The following is a 6,901-nucleotide window of genomic DNA, read 5'->3' as shown; positions in this document are numbered from 1 at the left end:
TAGTAAAAAGATTGAAAAAGAAAGAATGGGTGCAGAGGAGATTTACCAGGATGCTGCCTGGGTTAGAGAGTATGGATTATGAGGAGAGACTAAAGGAGCTAGGGCTTTACTCATTGGAGAGGAGGAGGATGAGGGGAGACATGATAGAGGTATACAAGATATTAAGAGGAATAGGTAGAGTGGACAGCCAGTGCCTCTTTCCCAGGGCACCAATGCTCAAAACAAGAGGACATTGCTTTAAGGTAATGGGTGGGAAGTTCAAGGGAAATGTCAGAGGGAGGTTTTTCACCCAGGGAGTGGTTGTTGCATGGAATGCGCTGCCTGGGGTGGTGGTGGAGGCTGATACGTTGGTCAAGTTCAAGAGATTGTTAGATAAGCATATGGAGGAATTTAAGATAGAGGGATATGTGGGAGGAAGGGGTTAGATAGTCTTAGGAGTGGTTTGAAGGTCGGCACAACATGGTGGGCCGAAGGGCCTGTATTGTGCTGTATTGTTCTATGGTTACCTTCGATTCATTTCTCAATGTGAAGGGATTTTGGTTGTTCTCTCATGCTGTTTGTAAGATGCTGTCTTTTTACAATGCTATTTTTCTTTTTCAGTGATTTGGGGACATTTATAGGACTTGGCACTGTGACTGGGTCTGTAGCTATCTACATTGCTTTCTCTCTCCAGGTAATGTAACAACTTTCTCCTCTGTTTTATTTTGCTTATACTCCACATTTTTGCTTTTGACCCATATCTGGAGTTCTGATAGAAAGCTATGGAACATACTACCTCTGAGGATGGTGGAAAGAATAAAGATCAATAATTTTATAAGAAAAATTGATAGGCCCAATGAAAATAAAGTTGGTGTGCTAAGGAGATAGACTAAAGTGGGAATGACCGCATTGTTCTACCGAGAGCTGCAGTGGAGTTGCTGTGTCAAATGACAATGACACTAAGTGAAGAGAAGGTACATTCCCACAAGGAGGGGAGGAGTTAGCACCTACACCAGAGCTCCTCATATGATGTAAGTAGTGGTGAATATGATGAAAGAGGGGATGTGCAAGGGAAAATAAGATGTGCAGAGAATAAGTTTGAAGAGATACAAACAGCATAAATGAGCTTAACTTAAGGAATAGATGCTGGTGCCTGCTCTGATATCCAGTGAGATCATGGCTGATCTATGACCTCAGCACCATTTTCCTGCACTAGCCTCATGTCCCTTGGTTTCCCCTACTGTCCAAAAGTCTCTCTATCTCTGAACAATACAAATAGAAGCAAGAAAAGGCCATTCAACCTTTTGTGCCTGATCTTGTACTTCAGCCACACTTTCCTGTACTAACCCTGGTGAATATCTACTACACCACCTCCAGTGCTGTCACATCCTTCCTACAGTGTGATGACTGGATCCCTACATGTATTGCAGCTGTGGCCTACATGGCAGATGCAACTTTACACACATAATTGTATAATATCAAAAGGTGAATGAAAAGCACCAATTTAATTTTAAAGTGTTATAGAGTCATACAGCACAGAAACAGACCCTTCGGCCCAACTCCTCCATGCTGACCAAGGTGCCCACCTAAGCTAGTCCCATTTGCCTATGTTTGGCCCATATCCCCGTAAACCTTTCCAATCCATGTACTTATCTGATTGTCTTTTAAATGTTATTTTACCTGGCTTGACCACTTCTTCTGGCAACTCGTTCCACATACGTGTGAGGAAGTTGCCCCAAGGTCGCTTTTATATCTTTCCCATCTTACTTTAAACCTATGCCCTCTGTTTTTTGATTCCCTTTCCCTGGCACAAAGACTGCATTCACTCTATCTATGCCCCTCGTCACTTATTTTGTACCCCTCTATAAGGTTGCCCCTCAAATCTAATATGCTCCAAGCCTCTCCCTATAGCTCAGACTCATGAGCCCTGGCAACATTCTTGTACATTTTCTTTGCACTTTTTCCAGCTTAATCATAACTTTCCCATAATAGGGTGACCAAAACTGTACACAGTACTCCAAGAGTGGCCTCAGCAACATCTCTTACAACTGCAACATAATGTCCCAGCTCCTATACTGAGTGCCCTGACTGATGAAGGCCAGCGTGCTAAGTGCCTTCTTCACCACCTTGTCTACCTGATTAAGGAAACTTTCTTGGACACATTTAACAAATTCCACCCCATCCAAACCCTTTGCACTGTCGGTGACCCACTCAATACTAGGAAAGTTAAAATCTCCCACTAATTACCCTGTTATTCTTACAGCTATCTGCAGTCTTCCTCAATGTCTGCTCCTTTAATTCCCACTGATATTGGGGGCCTATAATACACTGACTCAAAATGACTATCCCCTTCTCGTTTAAGTTCTACCCATATGGCCTCACTGGATGATCCTCTCTAAGCAGTGCAGTTATGACCCCCCCTCATCAAAAAGGCAAGCCCCCCATAGAACGATAGAACGTAGAACAGCACAGCACAGGAACAGGCCTTTCAGCTGACAATGTCATGATTTTATTTTCTATATCTCTGTAAGGTCACCCCTCAATCTCCCATGCTCCAAAGAATAAGTCGGAACATGATGCCAAATTGAACTAATTCTCTTCTGTCAGCAGGTGATCCACATTCCTCCATCCCTGCATATTCATGTGTCTAACAGCCCCTTAAATACTGCTGTCATATTTGCTCCCTCCTCCACCACCCCCGGTTTCCCATTCCAGGCACCTAACACTCTAATTATAAAAAAAACAACTTGCCCTGCACATCTCCTTTAAACTTTCCCCCTCTGACCTTACAAGCATACCTTCTTGTACTTGACACTTCTACCCTGGAAAAAACATTCTGACTGTCTATTTATGCCTCTCATAATTTTATAAACTTCTATCAGGTCACCCCTCAGCCTCCGCCACTCCAGAGGAAACAATCCAAATATGTCCAAGCTCTCCTTGTAGCTCATGCTGTCTACTCCGGGCAACATCCTAGTAAACCTCTCCACAATCTCCACTTCCTTTCTGTAATGGGGCAACCAGAATTGCACGCAATACTCCCAAGTGTGGCGTGATCAAAGATTTATATAGCTGCAACTTGACTTCCTGACTCTTGTACTCAATACCCCGACCAAAGAAGGCAAGCATGCCATATGCCTTCTTTACCACTCTATCTCCTTGTGTGGTCACTTTCAGTGAACTGTGGAATTTAACCCCAAGATCCCTCTGCACATCAAAGCTGTTAAGGGTCCTGCCATTAACTGTATACTTTCCCCTTACAATAGACCACCTCACATTTGCACCCTCCTCTCTTACCTACACCTCTATTACACCTGTAGCATCCGTACCCTGGAACTTGGAGCTGCCAGTTCTGCCCTTCCCTCAGCCATAGAAACATAGAAAACCTACAGCACGATTCAGGCCCTTCGGCCCACAAAGCTGTGCCAAACATGTCCCTACCTTAGAAATTACTAGGCTCACCCATAGCCCTCTATTTTTCTAAGCTCCATGTACCTATCCAGAAGTCTCTTAAAAGACCCTATCGTATCCGCCTCCACCACCGTTGCTGGCAGCCCATTCCACACACTCACCACTCTCTGAGTAAAAAAAAACTTACCCCTGACATCTCCTCTATACCTACTCCCCAGCACCTTAAACCTGTGTCCTCTTGTGGCAATCATTTCAGACCTGGGAAAAAGCCTCTGACTATCCACATGATCAATGCCTCTCATCATCTTAGACACCTCTGTCAGGTCACCCCTCATTCTTGGTCGCTCCAAGGAGGAAAGGCCGAGTTCGCTCAACCTGTTTTCATAAGGCATGCTCCCCATTCCAGGCAACATCCTTGTAAATCTCCTCTGCACCTTTTCTATGGCTTCCATGTCCTTCCTGTCGTGAGGTGACCAGAACTGAGAGTACTCCAAGTGGGGTCTGACCAGGGTGCTATATAGCTGCAACATTACCTCTTGGCTCCTAAATTCAATTCCATGATTGATGAAGGACAATACACCGTATGCCTTCTTAACCACAGAGTCAACTTGTGCAGCTGCTTTGAGCATCCTGTGGACTCGGACCCCAAGATCCCTCTGATCCTCCACACTGCCAAGGGTCTTACCATTAATACTATATTCTGCCATCGTATTTGACCTACCAAAATGAACCACTTCACACTTATCTGGGGTGAACTCCATCTGCCACTTCTCAGCCCAGTATTGCATCCTATCTATGTCCCACAGTAACCTCTGACAGCCCTCCACACTATCCACAACACTTCCAACCTTTGTGTCATCCGCAAACTAACCCATCCCTCCACTTCCTCATCCAGGTCGTTTATAAAAATCACAAAGGGTAAGGGTCCCAGAATAGATCACTAAGGTACACCACTGGTCACTGATCTCCATGCAGAATATGACCTGTCAACAACCACTCTGCCTCCTGTGGGCCAGCCAGTTCTGGATCCACAAAGCAATGTCCCCTTGGATCCCGTAACTCCTTACTTTCTCAATAAGCCTTGTATGGGGTATCTTATCAAATGCCTTGCTGAAATCCATATACACTACATCTACTGCTCTTCCTTCATCAATGTGTTTAGTAACATCCTCAAAAAATTCAATCAGGCTCGTAAGGCAGGACCTGCCCTTGACAAAGCCATGCTGACTATTCCTAATCATATTATACCTCTCCAAATGTTCATAAATCCTGCCTCTCAGGATCTTCTCCATCAATTTACCAACCACTGAAGTAAGACTCACTGGTCTTAACTTCCTGGGCTATCCCTACTCCCTTTCTTGAATAAGGGAACAACATCCGTAATTCCCCGGAACCTCTCCTGTCCCCATTGATGATGCAAAGATCATTGCCAGAGGCTCTGCAATTTCCTCCCTCGCCTCCCACAGCAGCCTGGGGTACATCTCATCCGGTCCCGGTGACTTATCCAACTTGATGCTTTCCGAAAGCTCCAGTACATCCTCTTTCTTAATATCTACATGCTCAAGCTTTTCAGCCTGCTGCAAGTCCTCACTTCTCATTATAGCCATATTTCTGTTATGGCTATAATGTCCCAGTCCCTGAGCTAATCCACACCCTGAGTTTGTCTGCCTTGCCTGAAGCCTCTTGCATTGAAATAAATGCAGCTAGACCACAAGTCTTTCCTAACTCTTTGCCGTGCTCCTGGCTGTCCTGTCCACTAACCTTGCTCTCATTAACTACAGTATTTGCCCCCAACTTCTCAACTGCCTCATTTCTGGTCAGGGGCCCTCCCCCTGCCATTCTAGTTTAAACCCTCCCAAGTAGCATAAGTCTCCCTTTTCCAGTGGTACATGAAAAGGGAGACCTCAGAGTGTAAATCTTTGAATGTGACAATATTCGTTGAGGAGGCTATTGGAAAATATTTCTGGATGTGAAGTAAGCAGGGAACCAGGTCATCAGTTGGACCTCAGCTGAAGCAGGATATGAAATTAGACTTTGTGCTTTAGAAGGAACGTGAAGGAGTTCAGGAGGACGCTGAAAAGATTCACTAGTAATATCAGGGAGGAGGGACTTGAGTTATCTGGAGAAGTTGAAATTGTTCTTGGTGCAGAGGAGATTGAAGAGATTGATAGTTCAAAATCATGATGGGGTTTTGATGAAGTAAGTAAAGAGAAAATGATTAATAAACAGATTGGAATTACTCTGTTCCCTTTTGTCTTTCTTGAACACAGCAAGTTTACTACGTGAAAGAAACACACGGGATAGTGGTGACTGACCTGGCCTTTCTACCTAATGTCCATCGAGCCAGGGAGGTGACTGGAGAGAACGAGGCTGCATTGCTGAGTGTAGCTGTAGACAGCCGATGTAAATTGCATCTGGTTCCCAGCAGGCGTAAGTCCCAGATTTATGAATTTCTCTCTTCTGTCCTAGGTGCTGACACGAGCTGTTTGATTGATGCTTTCTTACCCAAGTTTGCAACTCGCATGTTAATTTAGAAAGCTTGTTTAGACAGAATATTAAACACTGAGGAAGATCAGGCTGCTCTTGTCTACCAGGTGTGCATACTTTCCACTGTGTATTGGTTTACCCAACAACACCAGACCAGTTAAAGCATGATGCTGAGCTTCATTGTCTCAGCCCATCAGCCACCTAATTCTATCCCTGCCACCTAGCCCCATGTTGGCTGTGCGTTCCTCTAGTGGATGCTCGGGATTGATGGTTGTGGTCTATGTATTTGAAAAGTTTTCTGCATCTTACCATAATGATGGTTTGTTTTACAGAAATGTTCCCAATCTGGGTGGTCTTGCTGCTCTGTGGACTGATCATCGTGCTCACAATCCTCCTTTTGCAGCATCTGTTTCCTGGACTGTTGTAATTTTCTTTCTCAGGAAGATGCTGCTACACATAATGTGATCTTAGTAGAACTGGACTGAAATTAATCCTGAAATGAACAGCCATGTTATGGGCTTCTCGACACTCCTTGTGCAATATGAAGTGTCTGTGAAATAGTGCAATCCAGTGCGCAGGGATACGTTTCACACTATACACAGCAAGGACCTTCTGTTCACACCAATTCTCATTCAGGTAGTAAATTCTAACGCAAGTAACTATGTTTCTAACTGCATTTCCACTGATTTTGTGCATCTTTCCATTAACCAATCCTTCCCTGATCCCTTATGTTTTATTTTCTCTTGTTCTCATTAAATCAGTCCCTGATTTTGTACATCATCCATAAACTCAGTAGAATTCTGACACACACGTGCAGGTAGGTGGTTGAGAATTTCTGTGTAAGAGTCGATCCTGAGTTGTGTAGGATCTTCAGCCAGTCACTGGCCCGACTCTAGTGCAGGGATTAACACAGGTGGATCTGCAGTGTTCTGTGTGGAGTGGTGGCAGAGATTTCACACATTCAACAAACTTCTTCCCTGGTCACCTAGAATTAATCATGCTCTATGGTAGCGTACAGAGCAAG

General features: G+C 44.4%; 1 long non-coding RNA gene across 1 annotated transcript; it reads left to right on the top strand.

Moving 5' to 3' along the window:
• The first annotated feature begins 596 nt into the window (after positions 1-596).
• On the top strand, positions 597-6,652 carry LOC127568707 (uncharacterized). Its single transcript, XR_007956057.1, has 3 exons — positions 597-673; positions 5,661-5,820; positions 6,210-6,652. It is a non-coding gene; the product is annotated as an uncharacterized LOC127568707 (long non-coding RNA).
• Positions 6,653-6,901: the final 249 nt, after the last annotated feature.

Source organism: Pristis pectinata, chromosome 3 (assembly GCF_009764475.1).
Source record: "Pristis pectinata isolate sPriPec2 chromosome 3, sPriPec2.1.pri, whole genome shotgun sequence".
Taxonomy (NCBI): domain Eukaryota; kingdom Metazoa; phylum Chordata; class Chondrichthyes; order Rhinopristiformes; family Pristidae; genus Pristis; species Pristis pectinata.
This window is presented reverse-complemented; position numbering and strand designations above follow the sequence as displayed.